The sequence below is a fragment of the Callithrix jacchus genome, chromosome 3 (genome assembly GCF_049354715.1).
Source record: "Callithrix jacchus isolate 240 chromosome 3, calJac240_pri, whole genome shotgun sequence".
Lineage (NCBI taxonomy): Eukaryota > Metazoa > Chordata > Mammalia > Primates > Cebidae > Callithrix > Callithrix jacchus.
This window is the reverse complement of record NC_133504.1, coordinates 68,490,048-68,503,783: the sequence shown is the minus strand read 5'-3', so window position 1 is coordinate 68,503,783 and position 13,736 is coordinate 68,490,048. Positions and strand designations below refer to the sequence as shown.

The 13,736-nt window shown below is 43.6% G+C and overlaps 1 pseudogene; it reads right to left on the bottom strand.

Annotated features, from left to right (window-relative positions):
- Positions 1-2,685: 2,685 nt before the first annotated feature.
- On the bottom strand, positions 2,686-2,746 carry LOC118152565 (U6 spliceosomal RNA; annotated as a pseudogene).
- Positions 2,747-13,736: the final 10,990 nt, after the last annotated feature.

The window sequence follows — 13,736 nt, the reverse complement described above, 5'->3', positions numbered from 1 at the left end:
GGGGAGGGGAGGGGAGGGGAGGGGAGAGGGCATAGTGGCTCACGCCTGTAATCCCAGCCTTTGGGAGGCCGAGGTGGGTGGATCACCTGAGATCAGGAGTTCAAGACCAGCCTGACCAACATGGTAAAACCCCATCTCTACTAAAAATACAAAAAGTTAGCTGGGCATGGCGGCACGCACCTGCAATCCCAGGTATTCAGGAGGCTGAGGCAGGAGAATTCCTTGTACTCAGGAGGCAGAGGTTGCAGTGAGCCAAGATTGTGCCATTGCACTCTGGCCTGGAAGACAGAGCAAGAGTCTGTCAGAAAGAAAGAAAAAGAGGGACAGAGAGAGAGAGGAAGGAGGGGAGGGGAGGGGAGGGGAGGGGAGGGGAGGGGAGGGGAGGGGAGGGGAGGGGAGGGGAGGGGAGGGGAGGGGAGGGGAGGGGAGGGGAGGGGAATAAGCCAGGCTCGATGAAGGAAGGAAAATAAGCCAGGCTCAATGGCTCACCCCTGTAATCCCAGAACTTTGGGAGGCGGAGGCAAGCAAACAACGAGGTCAGGAGTTTGAGACCAGCCTGGCCAACATAGTGAAATATTGTCTCTGCTAAAAATACAAACAACTTAGCTGGATGTGGCAGGGGTAGCGCCTGTAATCTCAGCTACTTGGTAGACTGAGGACAGGGAGAATCACTTGAACCTGGGAGGCGGAGGTTGCAGTGAGCTGAGACCATGACACTGTACTCCAGTCTGGGTGACAGTGCGAGACCCCATCTCAAAATAAAAAAATGTAAAAAAAGAAAAGAAAAGGAAAGGAAAAAAAAAACGTGATGTGGGGCATTTGAACAGATGACATACTAGAGTGGGACCGTATGGCTCCTTCAGAGTGGGTGAGCAGGAAAACCCTCTGAACAGGTGGCATTTCAGCTGAGCCCTGAATTACAAGAAAGAACAAGTCACACTAAAATGTAAAGAACATTCCAGGCAGAAGAAACACCAGCACAAAATCCCTGTGATCAGGATAAAACTGCTGTGTTCAGAGGATTGAGAGGAAGAGGAGAGTGGTGTGTGATAAAGTTGAAGGGCCAGGGCCAGGTTGCACTGTCAGGGCCTCACAAACCTGAGTGCTATTTAGGATTTCCTGGGGAGCTTTAAGAAGCATGCAGGGCCAGGCATAGTGGTTCATGCCTATAATCCCAGCACTATGGGAGGCCAAGGCGGGCAGATCACAAGGTCAGGGGTTCAAGACCAGCCTGGTCAACATGGTGAACCCCTGCCTCTACTAAAAATACAAAAATTAGCAGGGAGTGGTGGCATGCACCTGTAGTCCCAGCTACTTCGGAGGCTGAAGCAGGAGAATTTTTGAATCTGGAAGGTGGAGGTTGCAGTGAGCCAAGAATCCATTGCACTCCAGCCTGGGCAATAGAGTGAGACTGTCTCAAAAAAAAAAGAAAAAGAAAAAGAAAAGCATGTGGGGCCTTCCTCCAAATATTCTGGTTCACTTGTTCTGAGGCGGGGCCCAGGCATCAAAAGATCCCAGAGGATTCTTATGTGCATCCTAGTTAAGACTCACGGATGTCTGGGGTTCACACACTATGGTAGGCAGCTTACATTTTCTCCTAAGTGAAATGGGAAGTCACTAAAGGATATGGAATCAGAGAAGTGATGGGATTTGGGTGATTTATTTAAAAGATCCCTCTAGCTGCTGTATGGAGAACGGATTGTAATGGATCAGGAAATAAAGCAGGCTTTATTGTTCAAGTCTTTTTGTAGACATATGCTTGCATTACTCTTGGGTAAATATTTAGGAATGAAATTGCTAGAAATACCCCAAATGTCCATTAAAAGGTGACTAGGTTGCCAGGTACGGTGGCTCAATGGTTCATGCCTATAATCCCAGCACTTTGGGAGGCTGAGGTGAATGGGTCACGAGGTCAGGAGTGGCCAAGACCAGCCTAGTCAAGATCATGAAACCCCAAATCTGCCAAAAATACAAAAAAAATTAGCCAGGCATGGTGGCCTGTGCCTGTAATCCCAGCTACTCAGGGGGCTGAGGCAGAGACTTCAACCCAGGAGGCAGAGATTGCAGTGAGCTGAGATCACATCACTGCACTCCAGCCTGGGCGACAGAGTGAAACGCTGTCTTAAAAAAGAAGTGACTAGATAAACAAATTATTACTTAGCAATAAAAATAAAGAACTATTGATCCACAAATAACATGGATGCATCTCAAAACCATTATGTTGAGTAAGACCAGCCAGACACAAAACAGTATATGCTATACTATTTTTTTTCTCATTTCAAGTTTTAATCAAAGCTTGTATATAAGATTACTTTATTCCTGCATCTTTTCAATTGTTTCTTTCTTGTATTTGCCCTTTTCCTTTCCTACTTGGTGAGATTTGGCTTTCTGTTCAGGGATCCTTTTGCAGTCTTTGTCCAGTTTTAGCCTAGTGATGTCCACCTTGCTGGGTGAATGCCTATGTGGATAGTTGTGCCATTAGCCTTTCCCTGATGCACCTCTTCAATGTAGATTACATATTTCTTCCTGTAAACCTGGACCACTTTGCCAATCTGCTGACCTTTATAGTGTCCTCTTACAACCTGAACTTCATCATCCTTTTGGATGGGCATGGATGGCATGTTGTATTTCTGTGTCAGCTCTTTGGAAAGTGGGGAAGACATAATCTTCCTGTGAATGTGGGAAGGCCATGCTAATCTTCTCTGTCTCATTCCAATTTTAGTATACGTGCTGCCGAAGTGAGCACTGTACTATTTCTTTTATGAGGTTTAAGTAGAGGTAAAACTAATCTATGGTGATAGCAATAGAAGTGGTGGCTGCTTCTAGGGTTGACTGAAAGAGGGTTACTAGGGAATTTATTAGAGCAATAAAAATATTCTACATCTTGATTATATGGGTATACACATTTATAAAAAGTCTTTGAATTGTACACTTAGGATTGGTACATTTCACTGTATGGGAATTTTGCCTCGATTTAAAAAAAAAAAGAACTACTCCACATGTACTAAAATGGCTTTAAAAAGAAAAATGCAATACCAAGTGCTGGAGAGGACGTGGAAATCTCATATATTACTGGTGGGAATACAAAATGGTATATCCACTTTAAAAAATAGTTTGGCAGGCAGGGTGTGGTGGCTCTTGCCTAATCCCAGCACTCTGGGGAGCCAAGAAGGGCTAATGGCTTGAGCCCAGGAGTTTGAGACCAGCTTGGGCAATATACAAAACCTCATCTCTACTAAAAACACAGAAAATGCCTGGCTAATTTTCTGTGTTTTTAGTAGAGATGAGGTTTCGCCATATTGCCCATCTGTAGTCCCAGCTACTAGGAAGGCTGAGGTGGGAGAATCACCTAATCTAGGGAAGTTGAGGCTGCAGCTGAGCTGTGACCATGCCACTGTACTCCAGCCTGGGCAATGAAAGTGAGACCCTGTCTCCTTAAAAAAATAAATAAATAAAAAAGTCTGGTACTTTCTTATAAAATTAAACAGGTACTTACCATATGACACAGCAATCTCACTTCTTGGTATTTACTCAAGAGAAAGAAAATATGTCACAGAAACACCTGTATGTGACTGTTAATAGATGTTTTATTCACAATAGTTGATTTTTGTAAAACGGAGGGAAGCATCAGGGTTTACAGTTGGAAGACTATTGCAATAGTCCTGGAGAAAGATGGTAATAAGGTCTAGGCTGATAGGAATGAAGATGAAGAGAAGTTAACAAATCCAGGATGTATCTGGAGAGAGAGTCTAAGCTCATTGCCAATGGTGTGAGAAGAAGAAAGGAATCCAGAATGACTCTAAGGTCTTTGGTATGAGCAACTGGATGGGTAATTATGCCATTTATGTGGCTGTGAAAGACCAGGTAAAGTAGGGGAGTATAGAGAAAAACCCAGGGTTCTCTGTTAGCCATGTTAAGTCTGAGGTGCTTATTAGACTTCACAAACTAATAAAGCATAGTGGAGCAGTAGATTTCGGAAGAAAGATGCTTCCATCTTTTATTGTTAGAACATAAACTGTCAATCTGGTCATGAGGAGGAGACTGTGATGATAGGTGGCAGCAGAACGCCACACGTTCAAGTTGTGATAGTGTGTCAGGAATAGGCTGACAAGCCACAGAATTAGGTATGATCTAGAATCTCTGTAAAATTGTGGCCCTAACAGATAGAATGAATAGAAAAAGAGTTCAGGATCCGATGAAACAATAAGTAGCTTAATCCAAACAAATGGTGTAATCACTGAGTAGAGGTTTATAGGAGCTAATCAGGCTTGGAAATTAGATAATGATACGATTTAGGTTCAAGGATGTGGGCTAATGTGACTTTTCTATTAGTTATGTATTGCTCTGTAACAAATTACTCCAAAATTTAGAGGCTTAAAACAATAATAAGTGTTTATAATTTCATAGGGGTTCTGTGGATCAGGAATTTGAGAGCTGATTAGTGTTTCTGTTTTTTCCTTGTTGCTTTTGGGGAGAAAGAGGGCAGAATGGAGCAGCTTAGTTTTAATTAAGGGTCCCTCATGAGATTGTATTCAAATGTTGGTGAGGGCTGCAGTTATCTGAAAGCTTGGCTGGGGCTAGAGGATCTGCTTCCCAGATCTGCTTTATTAGTTTGTAAAGTCTAATAAACCTCTACTCAGTGATGGGTGATTCATACTCATGGCAAGCTAATGCCGGCCATTGGTGGGAGGACTCAGTTCCTCACTACATGACTGCTCCATAGGACTATATGATAGCTGGCTTTGCCCAGAGCAAATGATCCAAGAGCATGTAAGGCAGAAGTAGAAATGGCTTTGATGATCTAGCTTTAGAAGTCACTCTACATCATTTCCACAATGTCTTATTGATTTTCCAGGTCAGACCTGTTCAGAGCGGAAGTCTCCGCCCAAGGGAGTATGAGGTGTGAGAATCTGTGGGGATTATTCTGAAGGCTGGCTACAACTCCTTTTTAAGTTCTAAGGTTCATTACATATTAAGAGTAAAAGGGACTCGTCTCCTGGTAGTGGTGTTATGAACAAAATTCCCTAGGTATTTGTTTTTGTTTGTTTGTTTTGAGACAGGGTCTCACTCTGTCGCCCAATCTGAAGTGCCGTGCTCACTGCAGCTTCAACCTCCTGGGCTCAAGTAATCCTCCAACCTTAGCCTCCCAGGTAGCTGGGATCTCAGGCCAGCAAATGTTTAATTTTTGTAGAGAGGGGTCTCCCTATGTTGTCCAGGCTGGTCTCGAACTCCTGGACTCAAGTGATCCATCTCGGTCTCCCAAAGTGCTGGGATTACATGAATCAGCTACCTCATCTGGCTCCCCCTAGAAATATGTTCAACGCTCTAGACCTCATGTGCCAGCTTTGGAAGGTATGTTCAAAAGAATTTGAGAAAAACTTTTTTTGTAAAGCAGTAAATATTCTATTGCATTTTATTTATTCGTTTAATTTTTGAGACAGATCTCACTCTGTCGCCCAGGCTGGAGTGCAGTGGCACCATCTGAGCTCACTGTAGCCGCCACCTCCCAGGTTCAAGTGATTCTCCTGCCTCAGCCTCTCCTGAGTAGCTAGGATTACAGGCAAGCACCACCATGCCCAACTACTTTTTATATTTTTAGTAGAGAAGTCTCCTGACCTCAGATGATCCACCCACCTCGGACTCCCAAAGTCCTGGGATTACCGGCATGAGCCACTGCACCCAGTTTAAAGCAATAAGTATTTTAAACCTAGGTAGGTTTATTAGGTTTATACAATTAAATATTGTATAAACAATATTTATACATTTTGTTAAGAAGCCGGGTGCAGTGGCTCACGTCTGTAATCCCAGCACTTTGGAAGGCCAAGGCGGGTGGATCACAAGGTCAAGAGATTGAGACCATCCTGGTCAACATGGTGAAACCCCGTCTCTACTAAAAATACAAAAAATTAGCTGGACATGGTGGTGCGTGCCTGTAATCCCAGCTACTTAGGAGGCTGAGGCAGGAGAATTGCCTAAACCCAGGAGGCGGAGGTTGCGGTGAGCCGAGATCGCACCATTGCACTCTAGCCTGGGTAACAAGAGCGAAACTCCATCTCAAAAAAAAAAGAAAAAAAGAAAATCAGACACATTGTATTAATATTTTTGTGTAAAGGAATCTATATATTTAGTATCTTAGGTCTTTACAGTGTCTAAGAGAATATGATCTATTAGAAAAATATATTAGACGTATAGTTCTTATTAAAAACATATAGTCTAAGTAATTGACTTGCGTTTGTGATTTTAAGTGGAAATATTTCAAAATGTACATGTAATATTAGAAATGTAAAAGAACCTAAAACTCACATATTTTTAAGATTAATCAACTGGATATATATTTTGTTTGTTTGTTTTTTAATGACACAGGCAGAATTTACTACAAGTTTGTCAGAAATATACTTTCAAGATTAAAAGTAGACACAGGCATTTAGTCAAGGCACACTGCTAGGAACTAAACACATGAGAGTCTAGGGAAGCTTTGGGATTCTAGATTCAGTTGAAAATCAAAGACATGTAGAACTGGATCGAGCAGAGGCCATCATAATGCAAGTGCACTGCAGAAAAAGTCACCGAGAGAGGAGATGAGACTTGAGTGTCCACTAAGAGGCAGGAGAAAAGCCTGAAGAGGCAATCATGAGGCAGGAACTGAGGTAAAAAAGTCCACTGTAAAACAGAAGTTGCATCTTCAGAGGCAGACATCACTAAGCAGATGGTCTTGGAGATGCCAGTGTGTACAGAAGAAAGACATGCCAAAAGGGTTGAAAAACAGGTACGAAATAAGCCTCGGAAGGCCCACGTAAGACAATAGCTAGGCTTTGAGAGACTGCTTTGAGGAGAACGCAGGGTCTGTCTGGACCACCATGAGGCCGAAGGAGGGCCTGAAAAGCCCATTTGAGGAAGTCTGAGGTGTACAGAGGTAACCAAGAGGTGAGGAGAAGCTGGGCCAAATGTGCTTCTTTTCAGGCAAGAGAAGGGCTTCCAGACACAGCAGGGAGGAAGAGCTGGGCCAAAAGAGGCCGACTTGAAGATGTTCTGGGACTGGAGAGAATGCCATAAGGCCAACGCTGGGCCCAGGAGGGCCACCAGGGGCCACCAGCTAGGCACTATGGGGCCACAGGGAAACCGGGGGCTGGGCTATGGATACAGGCTGCCACAAAGGCAGGAGCTAGGCCTGAGCAGAAGCCACGGTGATGCCACAAGCTGGGCCTGGAGGGTCCACTAAAAGGCGGAGGCTGGGACTAAAGGGGCCTGGTGCAGGCAGGAGCCGGGCCTGGGGATGCCAGGCCCAGGGAGAAAGCTTCAGGCCTGGACAGGCCTCTGGACCGGGAGAGTCCGTGAGAGGCGAAAAAGACTTTTGTTGTCAATCATACGACTGAAGGACTTACCAAATAAATTACTTTAAATTTACAAGTGCAGATAAAATACGTAGGTTAAGTAAATTTATTTATTATTTATTATTTTTTTATTTTTATTTTTATTTTAGACAGAGTCTCGCTTTGTCTCCTGGCTGGAGTGCAATTGTGCAATCTTGGCTCACTGCACCTCTGCCTCCCGGGTTCAAGTGATTCTCCTGCCTCAGTCTCCCAGCTAATCCAGCTAGTCTCCCAGCTAATCTCCAGCTGTAATCAGCTGGGATTACAGGTGCCCACCACCATGCCCAAGTAATTTTATATTTTTAGTAGAGATGGGGTTTCACCATGTTGGCCAGGATGGTCTTGTTCTCCTGATCTTGTGATCCTCACCACCCCAGTACTGAAACACAAACATCTGATAAATCTTTTACCACGGTGGCTTCAGCACTTTGGGAGGCCGAGGCGGGTGGATCACAAGGTCCAGAGATCGAGACCATCCTGGTCAACATGGTGAAACCCCGTCTCTACTAAAAATACAAAAAATTAGCTGGGCATGGTGGCGCGTGCCTGTAATCCCAGCTACTCAGGACGCTGAGGCAGGAGAATTGCCTGAACCCAGGAGGCGGAGGTTGCGGTGAGCCGATATCATGCCATTGCACTCCAGCCTGGGTAACAAGAGTGAAACTCTGTCTCAAAAAATAATAAATAAGAATAAATAAATTTGAACAAACATTAATCAAAAGCCTCCTCAAAAGTGATTGTTTAAATTTAGCTGTATCTATAAAATTTATAAGCTGAATGTATAAGCTTACAGAAAAATCCTCTTGGGTTTTGATTTTGCGAAGTCAAATATTAATTTTCAAAGCCAGGCAACTTCTGAATAATTTCTTTCCTTTTTTCTTTTTTTAAGACAGAGTATCACTCTGTTGCCCAGGCTGGAGTACAGTGGTGTGATCTCGGCTCCACTGCAACCTCCACCTCCCAGGCTCAAGCACTCCTCCCACTTCAGCCTCCAGAGGAACTGGGACTACAGGTACATGCCGCCATGCTGACCTGCATATTATAATTTTTTTATTCAAAAAGCTGCCTTTGAGGAAATATGCTGAATTGGATGGCAGATAAGGAAGGAAAGGCGAAGGAGAGATTGTGGCTGATGGGTCAGGGCCTGACTAAATAAGCTTGGGCCTGTCTCTAGCTGCCTTGAGAGCCTAGCTGCTCCACTGCTATGAGCCCATCAGTGCCGAAACTGCAGGATCGGGGAAGGGGAGCCGGAACCATGCCCCATCTGGGTTCGTCTGTCCCCAGCAACCCCTTGTCCTCACTATGCTCTGTGCATGTAATAAATGATGCAATGGCCTTAATACCAATTCACAGCATGATTCTTGTTTCTCCAAAGGAGCTAAGCACATGGTATAATGGTCTTTCTTTATTAACTTGCTCTTTGATTGTCCAAGGGACTCCTAACTGACCTGCAGAACTAATTGTAGCTGTATTAAGCCAAGAGTACAGTAAAAACCCAAAGAATGGGGCCAGGCGTGGTGGCTCATGCCTGTAATCCGAGTACTTTGGGAGGCCAAGGTGGGCAAATCACAAGGTTAGGAGATCAAGACCATCCTGGCTAACACGGTGAAACCCCATATCCACTAAAAATACAAAAACTTAGCCAGGTGTGGTGGCACGTGCACGTAGTCCCAGCTACTTGGTAGGCTGAGGCAGGAGAATCACTTGAAGCCAGGAGGCAGAGATTGCACCAAGCCAAGATTGCACCACTGCACTCCAGCCTGGGCAACAGAGTAAGACTCCGTCTCAAAAAAAAAAAAAAAAAAAAAGACAGAAGATGGTATGTAAGTGCTATAAAGGAAGTTCAAAGTATCTTAGAAGCCTGGAGGTGGTGGGATGACTTCTGAATTGTAGACCCAGGAAGGCTTCAAGGAGCATCCACAAACATCTGAGTCTTGCTTAGGGAAAGAGAATACAGGAAGAGATAAGATATATTGTATCTGCTTTTGAGGATTCCTGATCTAATGGAAAAGACTAAAATGTTTTGTGGGAGAAGTGACATTTAAGCCAAACCTTGAAAGACATGTACAATTTCAACAAGCAGAGATAATGAATAAGAGAAAGAGGGATTTCTAGAAGAAGGAAAGCATGAGTATCACCGACCTATGGTTTCCTTCCCTTCCCACCCCAGCACCACTTCATCCACAGGGGGAATCATCTTCTCCATAACATGCAATCCCACCTCCTAACCACATAGTATTGGCTAGTGAATACAGGTGGAATTCTTACCCAGCAGACCAATTGGTTCTTCCCCGAGACTTTTTGAGACCAATCAGTTCTTCCCGGAGACTACTGAGAAAAAGTAGTCAATTTTCCTTTGGGTATGAAAGGTAAATCTGGAATCTACTGATAACTACGACTTTGAGAAATGCAGGAAGAGAGTCTGAGAGAGAAAAGACAGAGAGAGGAGTGAGAGAGAGGAAGAGAGAGAAAAATATAAAGCAGACACAAAGGGGAAAATGTCCTAGAGAGAGAACCCTGGTGGCCTGTGTGTCTCTGATTCTCGATGTTTATGAGTCTTAGCTGCATTTCTGACCTTGGGTTCCCTGAAATACAGTAATATCTTTATGACACATTTTTCTTTTTCCTTAAGCTAAATTGAAGTTTTTGCTTTTCTTCTTTGCACTAAAAAATCCCTAACCAATTGTGTTATGTAAAGGGTCTCATTCTGGTCTAACGCTCTTTTCAGCCTTAGCCCACCTCCACCCAGGTGAAAAGCAAAAACAAAAACAAAAAAGTTCTCATTCTGTCACCCAGACTGGAGTGCAGTGAGCTGGATCATGGCTTACTGTAGCCTTGACCTCCTGGGCTCAAGTAGTCCTCCCATGTCACCCTCTTAAATAGCTGGGACTAGAGGTATGTGCCACCAGGCCTGGTTAATTTTTGATTTTATGTAGAGACAGGGTTTCACTATGTTTCCCAGGCTGGTTTCAAACTCCTGGGCTCAAGCCATTCTCCCACCTCAGCCTACCAAGGTGCTGGGATTACAGGTGTGAGCCACTGCACCCAGCCTGTATTAGTTTTCTAAGGCTACTATAACAAATTACCATTAACTTGGTGGCTTGAAACAATAGACATTTATTCTCTTACAGTTCTAGAAGGTGGAAGTCCAAAAAATCAAGGTGTCCACAGGGCCATGCTCCCTCTAAAGGTTCTAAGGAAGAATCCTGTCCGGACATCTTCTGGTTTCTGGCAGCTGCCTGTGATCTGTGCTGTTTCTTCGCCTGTAGCTGCATCACTCCATTTCTACCTCCATCTTTACATGGCCGTCTTCACTCTGTGCCTCTCTGTCTCCATGTGGCCTTTATTCTAAGTACACCCCTCATCGGATTTGGGGCCCACCCTAATCCAACTGGACCTCATTTTAAGTTGACTTCTGCAAAGACACTATTTCCCAAAAGGTCACGTTCTGAGGTTTGGTGCAGACCTAAATTTTGGAGGGAGACTATTCAACTCAGGACACTGCTTCAATGCACAAAGGCACCGGGGCTGCAAGTTCAGACCCTGTTTTGAGCCAGGTACTCAGAAACGTGGGGTGTTGTGCCGGGGAACTGGGGTTTGCTCTTTATCTAATGAGGAGGCATCAAGTGTTCTGGACAGGAGAGTATCATGGTCTTAGTTTTATGGAGGACTGCTGGTCACAGTGTGCAACCTAACTTGGAACAGGGATGGATAAAGAAGCAGGAAAACTAGCCGGGTGTGGTGGCTCACACCTGTAATCCCAGCACTTTGGGAGGTCGAGGCAGGTGGATCACCTGAGGTCGGGAGTTGGAGGACCAGCCTGGCCAATATGGCGAAACCCCATCTCTACTATAAATACAAAAATTAGCCGGGCATGGTGGCAGGTGCCTATAGTTCCCAGCTACTCTGGAGGCTGAGGCAGGAGAATCGCTTGAACCCGCGAGGCAGAGGTTGCAGTGAGCTGAGATTGCGCCATTGAGCTCTATAGCCTGGGCAACAAGAGCGAAAGTCCATCTCAAAAAAAAAAAAAAAGAAGAAGAAGCAGGAAAACCAGTTATGCTATTTGATGTCAGGTGAAAGGTAATACAGTGTCCAGTCAAGATAGCAGGCGTAGGACAGGCGGGAGAAAGGACAGGCGGGAGACACACTGCAGATCCAGAGTTAACCAGACTCAGCCATTTTTAACATAATTGTATGGTGGGGTAGGAAGAAGAGAGTGAAGAAAGGGGAGAATTTGGATGCCCTGTACAATACGGGGATCCATAAACATCGTTGAATAGTTGCCAGATGAGAGATGGTATGACCTGAAGGGCTGGTATATAAAGAGAAAGGCAAGGCTTGAGGATCACAGAGTTGGGCCCCCACAGGCATTATAAGAGGAGTCAGGGAGTTGGATTATTTGTTTTAATTATTTCCATAAAAATTATTCTGTGTTTTCATAAGAAGAATCTAGAGCATAGTCCTTACCTGCTTTTATTTTCTTTATGAAAAAAATGTTTGATACTCTTTGCTTATGTCAGGCTTCTTATTTGAATAGTATATTTTTTATTTGAATAGATATTGCCAGATTACTTTTCTAAAAAGCTATAACAATTTACTTTTCCGCTGGTATCACATGTGTTTGCTTTCCTCCTTTTTCCTACCATTAGCAGGTATTTGGACTCTTTAATTTTTACTACTTGAAAATGTGACTTCTTTTAATGGCTGCAAAGCATTTCATCATATCAATATACCAAAAATTATTTAAATGTATCCTACTTTTGGATATTTATATATTTTTAAACTATAATAAAGCAACCCAGAGGACTGGGGTGGGTACAGTGGCCCACGCTTGTGATCCCAGCACTTTGGGAGGCCGAGGCAGATGGATCATGAGATCAGGAGTTCGAGACCAGCCTGGCCAATATGGTGGAAATCCTGCCACTACTAAAAATAAAAAAATTAGCCGGGTATAGCGGCGTGTGCCTGTGGTCCCAGCTACTTGGGAGCTTGAGGCAGGAGAATCACTTGAACCAGGAAGGTGGAGAGGTTGCAGTGAGTCAAGATACTCCACTGCACTGCACTCCAGCCTGGGCAAAAGAGTGAGAGTCTGTCTCAAAAACAAAAAACAAAAAACAAAAAAAAAACACCAGAAATAATGAGTTTTTTTCTATTTTTTATGTATTTTTTATTTTTTTGAGATGGAGTCTCGCTCTTTATCCCAGGCTTGAGTGAGATGGCATGATCTTGGCTCACTGCAACCTCTGCCTCCCAGGTTCAAGTAATTCTCCTGAGTAGCTAGGAATGTCCCAATTTTAGCCTCCTGAGTAACTAGGATTATAGGTGCACACTGCCACATCCAGCTAATTTTTTTTTTTTTTTAGTAGAGACAGGGTTTCACCATGTTGGCCAGGCTGATCATGAATGCCTGACCTCAGGTGATCCACTTGCCTTGGCCTCTCAAAGTGCTGAGATTACAGGCATAAGGCACAGTGCCCAGCTGAAATGAGCATTTTTATATATAAATCTTTGTCCATCCAATGATGCTCACAATGATGTTTATAATTAGAAAGATGACATAGGTGAGGTTTTCTCAGATGCTTTACTTTGTTGCTCTTCTTCCTGTATGACTTTCTCTCACTTCTTTGCTACTGTTTTAGGTGGACAGGGAGTGGTATGAGAAAGGGAAAGGGTTAAAGCAAATAAATGTTTTATTATATTTGAAATCTATTATATATGCCTTTCCTGTCCTTCATTACAAAGTGATCTAGAACTGCTATTAAGCCATTATTAGTTCTCTAATTTTACCTTTTGCATAAATGAAATTTCTCATTTTATTGAGGGAAGAACATATGTAAAAGAATCCTAACATTATCTGTAACCTACAAAACACCTTGACTCTTTCTTTTCTTTTTTTTTTTTTTAGATGGAGTTTTGCTCTTGTTGCCCAGCTGTAGTGCAATGGTGTGATCTCAGCTCACTGCAATCTCCATCTCCTTCAAGCAATTCTCCTGCCTCAGCCTCCCAAGTAGCTGGGATTACAGGCGTGTGCCACCCTGCCCAACTAATTTTGTATTTTTAGTAGAAACATAGTTTCTTCATGTTGATCAGGCTGGTCTCGAACTCCCGACCTCAGGTGATCCACCCTCCTTAGCCTTCCGAAGTGCTGAGATTACAGGCGTGAGCCACCACACCTGGCCTGACTCTTTATTTTCTTAGACATAGAAATTCTGAAAAGCATCACCTTTTTTTGCTACAGTGAAACAAAAAGATGACATTTATATCTCACTACCATGAATGGTTTATATAATAACATATGAGTGGATAAATAAACATCCTTTTCTATAGTCTTCTCCTTTAAACTTTAGCTATTAGAGTCAAAATGCT